At 37.0% G+C, this 15298-nt stretch overlaps 1 protein-coding gene across 7 annotated transcripts in view; it reads right to left on the bottom strand.

Annotated features, from left to right (window-relative positions):
* Positions 1-15298, bottom strand: part of B3GALT1 (beta-1,3-galactosyltransferase 1) — a 426145-nt gene that overhangs the window by 164498 nt on the left and 246349 nt on the right. For all 7 annotated transcript variants that reach the window (XR_016281089.1, XR_016281090.1, XM_089523298.1 and 4 more), the window contains one exon: positions 2324-2417. The gene's annotated coding sequence lies outside the window, so the exon portion shown is untranslated. The remainder of the gene's footprint in view (positions 1-2323; positions 2418-15298) is intronic.

The following is a 15298-nucleotide window of genomic DNA, read 5'->3' on the forward strand; positions in this document are numbered from 1 at the left end:
GTGCATTCAAACATTCTGGAACTTTAACCATCTTGTGGATATGAGTGCCAAACTGCCATTCATATAATGGCTGAGGGTATAAATGGAGATGGAATTCAATTAACAAACAACCATTTGGTTTGACCCACTAGTTAAGACTTTCCATGTCCTCCTGTGCTTCAACATACTGCAAATGTGATGCAAGAAGGCTCATACACTTAACAAATGTGTTAGTTACACAATGTAAAGATAGCATGGTATCTTATGCTGTGGATGGTTCCACCTTCCTGCACTTCCTTGGAGCTGGATGGCTGTCAATGGCAGAGTGGTACACTCAAGTCCCAGCTTCGTCTATTTGGGGTGTGTGTGTGTGTGTGTCTATGTCAGTATGCCCTGGTGGCTCAGTGGTTAAATGCCTGTACTGCAGCCATTCACTCAAAACCACAAGGTTGCGAGTTCAAGACCAGCAAAAGGGCCCAAGCTTGACTCAGGCTTGCATCCTTCTGAGGTCACTAAAATGAGTACCCAGACTGTTGGGGGCAAATTAGCTTACTTGCTAATTAGCTTACTTAGTTCTGTTCACCACTATGATCTTTGGAATAGCGGTATATAAATAAAAAAAACAATTACATGTATGCATGTGCATACACAGCTCTTGAGCAATCAATGTAGCTCTCAAACATGTTTACATAAAGCCCTTATGTGGAAAAAGGGTCTCCCACCCAGAAGTATAGCAACAGCAGCATGAAAAAATGTTTACATTAATGCAGAATTGAAGGTGAGGATCCTGTCCATCCTCTCAGCTTTTCCCCCAAGTTCCCACTTTAAATGGCACACAGTTAATTCATCTTCTGAATTCTCTTCTGTCTCCCTGGCAACAAGTTACACTTTTTCACACTCTCTTAGCCACAACCACATAAAAATCCTGAGACAGTCGAAATAAATTCTCATCAAATATACTTGGGGAAAGTCCTTGTGAGCATGATAGCCTGATATGAGCCAATGCAGTGCATTCTTTATGAAAGCCACAATGAAATTACATTACTACTAGGGAAAAGTATGTGCCAGACAATGCCCTCAACACAAAAAGGTTGTTCCTGAAAGATGATGAACTATAAGGGAGTGAGGGTGGGGGCAGTGGCTTAAAACTGCTGGAAATAGATAGGAATGGAAAGAATAGCCACAGTGTTTCTCACATTCTATGAGAAGAATGTTTCAACACTTTGAGCCACCTTTTTGAGAAAATGGTCAACCAAAGCAAGGTTTTTCAAACTGGGGGACTTTATGGGGAAAATGTGCAAAAACTGTTGGCTTGAATCCCATTAGTGACAGAAGCACATTTTGAGTGGTATTTCCTGTTTAGAACAGGGAACCACAGGCTATTCTCTAACATCTTATATGCCATCCTGTCAGTCCCCATGGGGTACCTGCTATAATGGTGATCAAGAGACAATAAGGCAGTGGAGACTGCCTTTCATTACCATTTTGCACTTTCCTAGACAATCTTCTACCATAAACTACAATAGGCATGACTCAACTATAATCGACATGCGGCTTGGCAGCTGCAAGGGACAGGTAAGCCATAGTGTTACATGTGCAGAGCAGTTATATTGTATGTGCACCAATAGGATCTCAGTCTTACCCAAAAACTAAGCAATACCCCCACACACACACACCATAAAACAAACTTTTTGCACATTTTACATAAAAACAATGTTTTTTGTAAACAAAACAAAACCTAAAGCCAATTTTTGAATGTATATTTTTGAAAAAGATCCAAAGTGCAAAATATCAAAACAAAATGTACAAAAGCGCTATAAATCTTACGCAGGAAGAAGAAAAGTTTTTATACTGTTCATTCTTACATTCAGGAATGGAATAAACAGACTTAGCAGAGGTCTCTTATCAAAATTAAAACTTTGGTAAAACAAGCTATTTTTTAAAATCTTTCTATCTCAAAATCGGTAGGGATCACACTTGTACCTCTTCTACACTGCCTTATTTTAGATGTTGATCTATTTTCTAAATTGTCATCATTTCTGATTAGAATGGTTGGATATATTTTACCCAACAGCTTTCACATGAAACTTGTAAAGGTTTTAATAGTTGGATATGTTTCATCCAACCATTTTTACAAAGTTTGGAGAACACAGGAGCTGTGGGTTGGGGTGAGGGAGATCAAATTACAGATAAATCACTTCCCAGAACAGTGGGACATTAACTGGAGGGCATATCATGAAACTTGCTGTCCCCAAAAGGTTGCGCAATTACTGTAGTAAGAAATGAAAAGAACAGATTAATTTCCATTACTTTTGGTGCAAAGAAAGCAATAATTCTTCCTTACTTGATTTGTTTTCTCATTAAATTCTCCATGACATAGGTGCCACCATCTTGAAAGCTGGACTGAGTCTACTTGATGATCTTGCTCAAGATTTGACCTAGAAGAACAGGAATCCTTGGTCATCACATGAACAGAATTTCAAACCTACAATATGTTATTTGAATAATTACATTTATATTATTTTATTGTACAATGTATTGAGTCCCATTTGTCGGACAAAGACACAGTATAAATCAAATGGAAAAAAAAGAATGAATATTGCCTGTTCCTCTTTCTGTACTGGTGCACTAAAGCAGCGTAGGAAACATAGGGAGGATTCAAATTTCTTTAGCATTTATTTCTAAGGCAGCAAGTTCCCTGCTATGAAGTTTCCAACTGCTACTATAATCTAGCATGTAGGAGATTAGTTATATATTTTCATAAGTCAGTATCTTATCATTTCATAAGGGAAATTATGTGGTCAAATAAGCAAACATATGCTGTAGCTTCAACAGACTACTTACCATATATACTGAACTATAAGTCAACCTCATGTATAAGTTGAGGCAAGATTTTGGGGCCAAAATGATGGATTTTGATATAACCCATAGATATGTCAAGGGTAAAACTTAGGATCATGTAACAAAGGATGTCAAAAATGAAGCAAAGGAAAACAATGCAAAGAACAAAATTCCAGCAGGCATTACTGCTTGTGTTCATACTAAAGGCTGGATGGATGAGACAGTAGAGCAGGGTCAGTGCTTCCAATACAGATTACACTCTTGCCTTTCACCAGTGGATGGTTCCTTTTTTTTAAAAAAAAGAGTTAAAGTACAGTATTTTCTTTTTTTTTTTTTTTTTTTTTTTAAATTTTTAATTTTTATTATAGCAATAAACAATACAATACATATACACATACACACAAATAGAACACCAAACATACCCATTCCCACCCCCTATACATATATTCACTCTCTCCATATATTAACATCCCACCCCCCTTACCCACAAACTTACTTCTTACCTACACTCATTCCTTTGACTTCCTTCCTCCTTAAATAATCTTGTTTCTCTGTGAATCTCTTATTCTGTTACTTAACTATCAATACTATACCTTATTTGTTGTACTTATGTCAATTCCTCCATCACGAATACTATGCTTTATTCAGCATACATACAATCACATTTGTCTTTATAACACAAATCAGCCCGACATTGTTTCTCATATTCTATTAACTCACTTAGTATCTGCAAACATTTCACCATATTGCTTCCTCATATACTCAAAGACCAGTGTCCATTCATTATTAACTCTTTTTGTTATATTCCCCATTTTTTCGTCTCTTATTGTTTGTGTCATTTTATCCAATACTATTATTTCCATAAGCTTTGAAATCCATTGATCTATCTCTGGAATAGTTTTTGTTTTCCAATTTTGTGCAATTAAAGTTCTCGCTATTGTTGTCATATAAAATAATTGTTTCCCATATTTCCTTTCATTTTTAATGTCAAATATTCCTAATAGGAAGCTTTCAGGTTTTAAATCTAACTTTGTTTGTAATATATCTTCCATTAAGTCTCTGATTTGCTTCCAATATTTTTTTATAGCTTTGCAATTCCACCAGCAGTGTATAAATGTACCTTCTGTTTCGCCACATTTCCAACATTTGTTACTTCTATTTTTATAGATTTTGGCTAGTCTTTCTGGAGTTAAATACCATCGGTAGAACATTTTATACCAATTTTCTTTAATGTTTTGTGCTGCACTATACTTCAAACTTTTTGTCCACACATGCTCCCATTGTTCTAGTTGTATGTTGTGTCCAATAAAGTTAGCCCATTTGATCATAGTATCCTTTACCACTTCACCTTCCATTTCCCACTCTAACAACTTTTTGTATAATTTTCCAATTAGTTTGTCTTGGTCCTTGGTTAATAATCTCTCTAATTCTGTTTTTTCCTCTACCTCTCCGTACACCTTTAGATCTTTTAAGGTCCTCTCGTAAATTCTTCTATAAGCATACCATCCCAAATCGAAGCCTATTTGTTCTAATTCTTCCTGTGATTTTATTATTAACTTACCTTTATCTTTCTTTAGCAATTCATCATATTTAAACCACTTTTCCATCGAATCATTTCTTTTCTATAAATAGCCTCATGTGGTGAGAGCCACATAGGAATTTTATGAATAATTCTATTCTTATATTTATTCCACACCCTCAATAAATTTTTCCTAATACAATGGTTATTTATTATTTGGTTAACTTTTTCCTTATCATATGCCAAGTATGCGTGAAATCCGTAACTTAGACCCTCACCCTCCAATTCTAACATTCTTCTATCTTCCAAGTTTATCCATTCTTTTAACCATACTAAACTACATGCCTCTGCATATAGTTGTAAGTTTGGAACAGCCAGTCCCCCTCTTTCCTGGGCGTCCTGTAACAATTTTAACTTTATCCTTGGTCTCTTCCCTTGCCAAATAAATTTCACAATATCCTTATCCCAATTTTTGAACGGTTTCTTTGATTGTATGATAGGAATCATTTGGAATAAAAAGAGTATCTTTGGTAATACGCTCATTTTTATTGCTGCTATCCTTCCTAGTAAGGATAATTGTAATTTCCCCCATTTCATTAAATCTTTTTTTATTTCTGTCCATAATTTTACATAATTATTTTCAAATAGTTCATTTGTTTTCTTTGATATCCAGATTCCCAAATATTTTACTTTTTTATTTATCTTGATCTTTGCCTTTTCTTGTAATCTTATTTCTTCTTCCAACTTCAAATTCTTTGTTACAATTGCCGATTTATGCTTATTAATTTTACATCCCGTAAATTCTCCAAATTCTTCAATTGTTTCCATTAGTTCTTCTATATTATTTAGTGGATCTTCCAAATTTATCACAATGTCATCAGCAAATGCACGAATTTTATAATGAAATTGTTTTATTTTCACACCCTGAATCTCTTTTGAATTCTTAATTCTAATTATTAAAGTCTCCATTATTAATAAGAAAAGAAGGGGAGACAAAGGACACCCTTGTCTTGTACCTCTTTCAATAGTAACTGGTTCTGATAGATCCCCATTCATCCTAATTTTTGCTTTTTGACTTGTATATATTTTTGAAATCCAATTCTTATAATTTGGTCCCACATTAATATTATCTATAATTTCTATCAGGGCTGCCCAATCCACCGAATCAAACGCCTTTTCCATGTCCACAAATACCAGTCCTAATTTTTTATCACAATGTTTTTCGTAATACTCTAATAAGTTCAGTATATACCTTATGTTATTTTTCATGTATCTTTTTGGTAAGAATCCACACTGATCTTCGTCTATTAAATTTTTTAAACAATTTCTAAGTCTTTGTGCCATAATTGTAGCAAATATTTTATAATCCAGATTTAATAACGAAATCGGTCTATAATTTGCCGCTTCTAGTACATCCTTTCCTTCTTTCGGTAGTAATATTATTTCTGACTCCCTCCACGTTTCTGGTAATTTCCCTGTTAAGACCTCATTCATCACTAAACTCATAGGTTTTTTCAATTCATCTTTAAATATTTTATAAAATTCTATCGGGAACCCATCGGGGCCTGGTGCCTTGCCATTCTTATTTGTTTCAATTGCTTTTTCCACCTCTTCTTGTGATATTTCTGCTTCCAAGCTTACTTTTTGTATTTCATTCAATTTAAAAATATCTTTTCCCTTCAAAAAGTCTTTCAAATTAAGTTTGTGGATTTGTTTTTTCCCATAAAGGTTTCCATAAAATTCTCTGAAATGTTCCATTATTTCTTCTTGTTTGATTAGCAAATCCTTGTTCTTCCTAATTTTTGTTATTACTTTCTCATGTCTCCTTTTCTTCAATCTTATCGCTAACCATTTCCCTGGTTTATTTGCATTTTCAAAGTGGTATTGATTAGCCTTTTTCAACTCATATCCTGTCTCATCTGTTGTTTCCATCAACATTTGATTTTTCAAAATTTTGTACTCATTTAGAACTTTTTGATCCTTAGGATTCCTATTCAATAATAATTCTTTCTCCTTAAGATTTCTATTTAAATGCTCCATTCTCTTTTTTCTTTCTTTCTTTAAAATTGTATTCTGTTGAATCAGACTTCCCCTAATTACAGCTTTTGCCGCATCCCATACTATATCCAAATTTGTACCTTTATCTAAATTTTCCTTAAAGTAGTTTACTATCGTTTCCTTTATCACCTTTCTTATTTGCTCATTTCTCAGTGTGTTTATATTTAATCTCCAGTTATATCCTACCTTCCTCTTTGTTATACCTTTCAATATCAATATTTGGGGGTTATGATCAGATATCATTCTCGGCATAATTTCCATTTCTTTTACAAACTTTGCCAGTGTCTTGGTAATTAAAATTAAATCAATTCTTGCTAAAGAATTATGTCTGGCTGAAAAGTGGGTATATTCCCTTGCGTTGTTGTACAGATGTCTCCACGCATCTACCAAACCTAAGTTTCCCACCAAATTAAAAAATGATTTTGGTAATTTCCCCTGTTTATCTTTCAAAATCTTATTAGATTTCCTATCCCGTTCCGGGTCAATTACTCCATTATAGTCACCTAAAACTATTACATCATCATATTTATTTTCCAATAAAACGTCTTGTATATCCTCAAAAAACTTTGCTTTTTTCTCTTGTGGTGTATAAATACCCAGTAGTAAGATTTTATTTCCCTGTAAAATCACCTCCACCCCCAAAATGTATCCTTTGTTGTCATTATATATTTCCTTAGCCTCCAAATTCCCATTTACATAAATTACTACTCCCTTTTTCCTTTTCTTATTTGATGAACAGAATTTGTTACCTAATTTCTTGTTCTCAATATATTTTTCTTCACCTTGTTTGATATGTGTTTCTTGTAAACATACTATTTCACATTTCTGTTTTCCTAAAAAATGATACACAGCCCTTCTCTTATGGGGTGAGTTCAACCCGTTCACATTCCAACTTATTATCTTCATACTAACTATTTTGTATATCAATCTTTATTTATTAAGTACTTGATTATATAAGGAAGCAAATCCAAGGATTTTAACTAAAACTAATACCCTCAATACAGAACATATAGACTATCACCACAAAAAATAAAGTTAGACCACTTTATCCTCTCTTCTTATTCTCCATCTATATTGTCTCTGGTCCCAGATCTTATCTCCTCCTCCTTTTTCTTTGATTCTCTTTCTTGGTCTTTTGCATTCATTCCTCTTGTTCTCACCCCAAACCGTTCTCCTGCTTGTCCTTGATCTCTTATTTTCTCAATCTCCTTTCTGTTTCTTTTCCAAAAATCGGCTGCTTTCTCCACCGAATCAATTCTAAATCTTTTTTGTTTCCATGTTAATGTCAGTCCTTCTGCCTCATCCCACCTGAACGGAATTCCATAAATTTTCAATTGGTCTGACAAAAAATTGTACTCCTTTCTCGATTTTAACACAGCCGTAGGGATGTCTTTAAATATTTGTACAGTTCGTCCTTCCACAATTAATTCCTTTTTGAAGCTTTGTTGTATAATAAGATCTTTAGTTTGTTTCCGGACACAGTAAATCACAATATCCCTTGGCAAGCTCCTTTGTTTTGCTATTTTTGAATTAATTCGATATAAAGTATCGATTTCCCATGGAAATTGTTCTGGTGGTTCCTCCACAAAGTCCGCTAAAATTGGAATCAGGAATTTATATAAATTTTCGTTCTCCTGTTCAGGCACACCCCTCAATTTAATACAATTCTGTCTTAATTTGGTCTCCAGTCTTATTATTGTTTGTTTATCTGTCTTTCTGTCTTCTTCTAATTTAGTAATTCTTGTTTCTGATTGGATAACATTATTTTCCAATAAGTTCACATTACTTTCCAAATCTTGAACTTTTTTATTAATCTTTTCCAAATCTTTGTCTATTTTCTCCAATGAACCTTTTATTTCTCCCATTTCTTTCTGGATCTCAGTCCTTATTTCCAATTTTAATTCCTGTCTCAATTTTGCATTGTCCTCTTTTAATTCCTCTTTCATTTTCCTTATCTCATCCAGCATCATCAATTCGCTGTGTTCGTTGGGTTTGATAATTGTATCAGCCGATGTCTTTCTCTGAGGTTGCAACATGGGGCAGGATGTCATTTTCTTGCTTGCTGACATATTTACCACAGGATCTGACCAAGCTAGTAAAATTTCCAAGGGCAAACACTCAAACATGCAATAAAAACCCTTCCAACTATACTTCTCTAAATATAATTGGATCAGTCAATTTTGTATCCCCTTTTTTTTTTTTTATTCTTATTTTATTCTATTTATTCTATTTGCTCAGAACCCCAATTAACTATCTAGCTTCAATATTTCCAATAGATCCTTCCTTCCAGTAATTATTTCAAACCTCTGTATACTTTCACAACTTTAGACTCTATAAAGGTTACACTCCTTTTCTCTCTTTCCAGCAGATGGCTCTGATTCCCTTCTTTTCCCCCTTTTTTCTTCAATGCAGTTCAATATAGTTTATTTTAACTATCTAGCCTTTCCCCTTATTAAATAAGCCCTTCTCAAACACAACCAGCTGTTCCCAATAATAGATAACCTCAAGGACAAGAGCCACTCAGTCTAATCTTGGCACTGATCCAGAATTTACACAAGTCTAAGTGTCTTCTAACCAAAGAATAGTCAGGAGAAAAGAAATAAAATCACTTAATCAGTTCCCCACATTTTCTTACACTCCTCACAGCCTGTCTGAATTTATACAATCAAAAACAATTTCCATTGCCTAGGTTGCAAATCTTACAGCTCTTGTCAGGTCCCAATACACAAATAGTTACAATTAACTTAAATAATTATATAGTCCCAATACGAATTGTAAGTTGTTACAGTCACAGGATGTTACAATTGTTGTCAGTTGTCTTAAAAGAAAGCAGTAATACTTGTCTTCAGATATTATGTATCAGAGCACTGTGTCTTCTCTTTATTTTTTAATTCCTTCTTTGGGGTTCTTGTTAACTTTAAGTTTCCAGCAACACACAAATAAAAAGTATAAAGGTGGGAGAGGAAACAGCTAATTTCCAATAGGAACCGGGTGGATCTGATATCAAATTTTAAAAATTAAGAGTCAGTCCTTCATTTTCCCCTTGTGTCTTCAATAATTTGCCATTATACTGGTGCCTTTAAATTGACTCTCTTTCACCTTTATAATTAAGTCCAGCATTCAGAGTTAAAGAAAAAAGAAAAAATGAGGAGGGGAAAAGAAAAAAAAAAAACAAGAAAAAAGAAAAAAAAAAAACAAAACACCACTCGATGCTCCTTTCCAAGCCCCTTCCTGAAGATTTGCAGCTATTCTTCTTTCACCCAAGCATCAGGAACTAGGGCTTTCTTGTTATACATGCACACACACTGAGGGAATGCAAATTTTCAAGCCGCAATGGGGTGTAAAGTAGAGATCTCCCTCTCAGAGGATTGCGTTTTCCCTTAGTCCTCTCTATTCGCAGCTTGAAATTGAAGTGGTAGCTTCGCTCCTACCGCAAGGGCTACCGCCGGCTTCAAGCACACCCGCGCTTCTCCAAGCCTCCCTGCTCCGCTCCGCTTCACACCAGCTCGTTCCGTTTTCCTCTTCTTCCAATATTGCCTTGAAGCGGGCTCTTGGGGGTCCTTGGAGGATGCTATGTGGGGGCCTCTGAATCCCCTTATCAAGAGGGATATTTCTGCTCCGTTTGCTCTTACTTACGGAGCCTGGTCACCGGCGGCTGTTGCCTCAAGAGAGAGCCTCCCTTACAGGCGACCAACGCGATCGGCCATACCACCGGAAGCAAAGTACAGTATTTTCATTATCCCATGGATAAGTCAGCTCAGGGGTTTTTGGGTCAATTTTTTCAACTAAGGCCCAGTACAGACCAGTGCTTTGTGCCAGCCTGGGGGTGAAAGTCACCCTTAGTCTAATAACCAAGCAACACATTTTTCAAATTTTCATACAAATGATGAGTGTGTACATGCATGTGCATGCACAGATGCATGCACATTTGTTTTTTTATTTATTTATATACCGCTATTCCAAAGATCATAGCGGTGAACAGCAAGTAAGCTAATTTGCCCCCAACAGTCTGGGTACTCATTTTAGCTACCTCGGAAGGATGCAAGCCTGAGTCGAGACATTGAGACTGAAAAGGAACACAACACCATTGCAGAGATTAGATATTCCACAAACATCACAGAGCTCTTTTGAAAGGCATTTATCAAAGAACAGACCAATCTATATTTATCAAAAATGATATAGGAGTACTTTTTAGGGGTGTTGCAATAGAATATTTTTCAACTGTATGCAGAAAAAGAGGAGGCACTGCAGTGGGAAGAGGTAATCTGTTTTGTTCTCAGATGAACTATTCTCAAAACAGCTGGGTTTAATTAGTTCCCTAAACTTCTCAGAAGATATGTAGACTACAGTTGCATTATGCTATAATTTCTACATATCTGTACATGGATAGAATTATTTCCAAAACAACATGCTATTACGTATGCATTTCTCTGCTCTGATAGTTGTATATCCATGAAAATGAAAGGGTTTCATAATATGCTGAACAAGATGTCAGACACTCTCTATTCTATTACCGCTATTGACCTTGAGGCAAATAGTGTATATATCATGATAGAAAACTGCCCTGGCATATCTTGGCTCATTTGGGTGAAAGTGTGTGTATCTCTATGCAAATTCCAACATTGAATTCACACCCGTGGCACATTCTTTCTTTAATCAAATAGGTTTTCATGACAGCCAGATCAGCAAACAGCCTGGAAGCTAGGTTGGGTTATTATGAAAAGATTTGCATTTCAACAGTTGCCCTTTCCTGACTTCCAGTAAGCCCAAATTGCCTAGCCCCTTCACAACTCCAGTTCTGCATATTATTTAGAATGCTTTGTGGGGAGACAAATCAGACAGGCTGGAAACAATATCAGTGGGGGCAATGAATGTCTTAATCAGTCCTAGGAAACCAATGGGATTGGCAGAAAGGCAGACAATGAGGACACACAGAATCAGGGGACTGGGAAAATGAAGTGTAGCCTAGAATAGACCATTTCAGGTTTGAAGCCACCATTAGGCAAAGTAAGCAGCCTCATGCTACTGGTTTTGGATGTTGTGGAACAGAAGCTAATTCTGTAGTTACTTCCACTGAAAAAAAATTAGACAGCTCATAAGAACAAACATAAGAAGGATTCTGATGTGTTAGACTAAAAACCTATCCTGTCTAGCCTCCTTTTCACCACATGGCCAATGAGATACCTCTGGGAGGTTTTAGCTGTGTGGACAGCTGGATTTGGCCTGATTTTGCCAATCCAGTTGTCCACATGCCAAGAACTGTGGCAAAACTCACCTTGCACTAAAAAGCACAAGAAAGGGATTGATCCTTTCAGAGCTGCTTCCACCACTTTGTCACCAGCCGAGCAATTCTCTGTGACTGTCTGTCCAGTGTGCCAACACTTCTGACATCAGAATGGGGCACCTGTGCAATCCATAAGAAAGGAGTAGAGTGACTGGCCATAGATCACATGGTGGGACATCCTGTTCTGACCTCAGCAGAAGCAGTGGTGCACCAGGCAGGATCTTGCAGGGAGCTTCTGCATATGAGGAAACTGTGACAGTGGTGGCGGCACTGAGAGCGATAGGCTAGTGGGCTGTGATGTCAGGCCACATGGCCTGTTTGCCAATGGCACAGCATCAAACTGGAATCAGCCTGGTTCATGTGGTCAGGCCAGAGCATGATTAAGCCCCAAGTGCAGACTCTGAGACAATTTACTTCTTCGTGTGCTTGTATAGATGCCCAAGTATCAGTAAGTCTCTGTCCCATAAATTTGATAACATAAGGCTCATACAGTTCATTGCTATGCAGATGTAGACTTTATTGTGAGCTCCTTGGAGTATAGGCCTAGACATGTCACTAGCTTCATAATTCTTTGACTTTGAACTTGGTAATTCTTAGCACTTGCCTCAAATATGGAACAAACAATACGAAAACACTCTCCTTCAACCTGAGTTTCAATCTGAGCTAAGTAAGATCTCAGATCTTCCAGTAACTAATTTTCCACCCTGGGGACCTGTTGAGGGATGCACTACCTCACCTCCTGAAATTAGAAGGTCTCTTACAGTTTCAAATCCTAAGTTTTCATTCGAACAAGTTAGCCAAGGCTCTCGCACCTTGTTTTGATATTAAGATGCACTTTCTGGAGACTTTAGGAACCTGAATCATCTCTCTCTCTCTCTCTCTCTCTCTCTTTCTCTCTCTCTCTCTGTGTGTGTGTGTGTGTGGTGGAAGTCGGCTCCTGGTGTGTGAAAATAATCAGGGAAGCACATGGGGACTGCAGAATGCCCACCATTGGCATATAGTTGGAATCTCAAGAGTAGGTGAGAATGAAGTGCAGGAGGCTCGAGAGTGGGAGCATAAAGGAAAGAAGTTCATGGGTAATTGATGTGGGGGAGGGAGAAACTTGGCAGTTTATGTGAGGCTGGTAAAGTGAGGTCTCATTTAACACAAATTCAGCTAAGAAGACCAATGCTGGATTAGCCCAAAAGCCCATATAACTGAGCATCATGTTCACAAAGTGTGGCCAAGCAGATGCCTATGGGAAGCTAACCAGCAAGACCTAAGTGCAAGTATACCTTCCCTCTTATATCTCCCAAAGCAATGGACATACAGAGGCACACATTGTCTCGGATATTGGAGGAGATATATAGCCATCCCAAACAGTAGCCACTGATGATTCCATCTGGCATGAATTTATCTAGTCCCCTTTAAAGCTAGCCAAGTTGGCAGCCATCACTAAATCCCATGGAGTGGACTATTGTTATACACTGGGGTTTGGTTCCAAGATCCCCCATGGATAACAAAATCCATGGATGCTCAAGTCCCATTAAATATAATGACATACCAAAATGGTATCCCTTATAAAAAATGGAAAATCAAGGTTTGATATTTGAAATGTATACTTTTTTTTAACATTTTCAAACCATGGATGCTTGAATCCATATAAAAAAATCCATGTATAAGAAGGGCCGACTGTATTACTGCCAGCTGGAAGCCATAATCTCTATTCATTTTTAGGTGGGTGGATATACTGTAGCTCCAGTCTACTCATTTTGAGCCAATGATTTGGGGCAGGAGAAGACCAGATATTTGCCCACCTCCAGTTACAGCATGGACAGTAATTCAACCTGCCTCTGTGGAGCAGAACACAGGAGGAAAATACTGTAGCTTCTAGACAAGTGCTTCTACCAGTGCAATTAAGGACTAATAATCAAGCTGTGTGGAATGTATTAGCTTCAGTGACCATACATGAAAGAAAAGGAAAGAAAATGCAATGGAAAGGGAGGGGGAGAAATCCTTTATAGATTTCTGTCCCCTGCTATTTCAGATAATTTAAATCAAGTCAAAGCAAAACCCTACAGAACCATTAAGATCTTAAACTCCAGTTTCTGCCAAAGCACTTCTTCTGTGGATTCCAATTTTGTCGGCACAATATGGCATTTGCTGGATGGGCTTTTGAAGTCACTGTGCCTTGGACTACAAATCCACAGAGGAAATGGCAGCAGCAGTAGCTGCTGCTGCTGCTCCTTCTTTTTGTGGGGAAGGGATTTGTTACTTTTTCAAATGGCAGGATACAGCCATTAAAAAGTCAACAGAATAAAATGAAAACAACTCCACATTTGAAATGGCTGAAACCAATGAAGATTTAGTAGTTGTACTCAGGAAGTGATGGTACCAGCAGGCACAAAAATGTGTGTGTGTGTGTGTGTGTGTGTATTAAAATCACCTCTTTCTTGAGTTCTTATCTTGGACTACTCTCCTTTATTGAGACAGAAGTGTCCTGCCTTTTCCCACTTTTAAGTTACAAGGCAAAGTTTATTCTTTTTGAAAGTGAATTACTGTGCAATATCCAACATGTTGAATGCTGCTGTTGTTCTGGTTTTGGACGTCGTCGTCATCATCATCATCATCATCATCATCATCATCGCTATCACTGGCAGTATGTCTTGTCAAATTCTCAAGAATAAACTTTTAGAAACCATTCTTGAGAATAGTCAGAAATTTTTTTTAAAAAAGGATTTTCCCTCTCACATTTGTTTAATATATTTAAAAACAATTTTGTCCTGTTATTAATGTGTTTCTTGAATACAGATGTTAAAAACTGTGAAAGTTACCAGTTGTTAAAATGAAGAGAGCCAAGTTGTCCCCCCCCCCACCAGAACATTTCATTGTATTTTGCTTTTCTGGTTTGGTACATGGGCTTTTGGGAAAAGCCTCTTGTCATGCGGGGGGGGGGGGGAAGAGAAGGCTTACATCTATCACAAAATACTAAGAGTCTAGGGGAAAAAACAGAAAAGGAAAGGGACATGAATAATATTGTTTTTATATCAGGACACTTTTCAAGAATGTCTATTGCTCTGTGAAGGAAATATTCTAGTCCCATCGGCATGCAACTTACTCCTATGAAACAAATTCCTGTTTTGCCCAATTATGTGCAATTCATATACTTCCTGCAACAAGATTAAAGTATTCCAACGTAGAATGCTGAGTGGATTCTCTTTCCTGGTGTGATGCAAAAACTATTAAAGCGGTGGTAGGCAAAGTGGAGTTCTTGGACCACACGCACTCCTTGAGCCCCACTTTTGTAAGCCCTGATGCCCCCAACTTCCTAATTGCATTGGTTTTCAGGAATTCCCTCTCTTAGAATCACACAGAAACTCTCTCAAACACATGAAAACTTGCAAAAAAAATTGTTCACCACCACCCCACAAGCACCCCAGAACCCTGTACCACCTCAAATATCTCTTTTAACTTCTGGAGCCAGTTGTGACAGGAAGAAATATGTCTTCGCTTCTTGTCCGTTTCCGAGCACAATTCAAAGTGCTGGTTATGACCTATAAAGCCCTACACAGCTTAGGTCCAGACTATTTGAAAGACCGCATCTCTTCCATATGAACCACCTAGAGCCCTAAGATCTT

Source organism: Sceloporus occidentalis, unplaced genomic scaffold (assembly GCF_023333645.1).
Source record: "Sceloporus occidentalis isolate IW3139 unplaced genomic scaffold, rSceOcc1.0.p SCAF_4, whole genome shotgun sequence".
NCBI classification, from domain to species: Eukaryota; Metazoa; Chordata; class Lepidosauria; order Squamata; family Phrynosomatidae; genus Sceloporus; species Sceloporus occidentalis.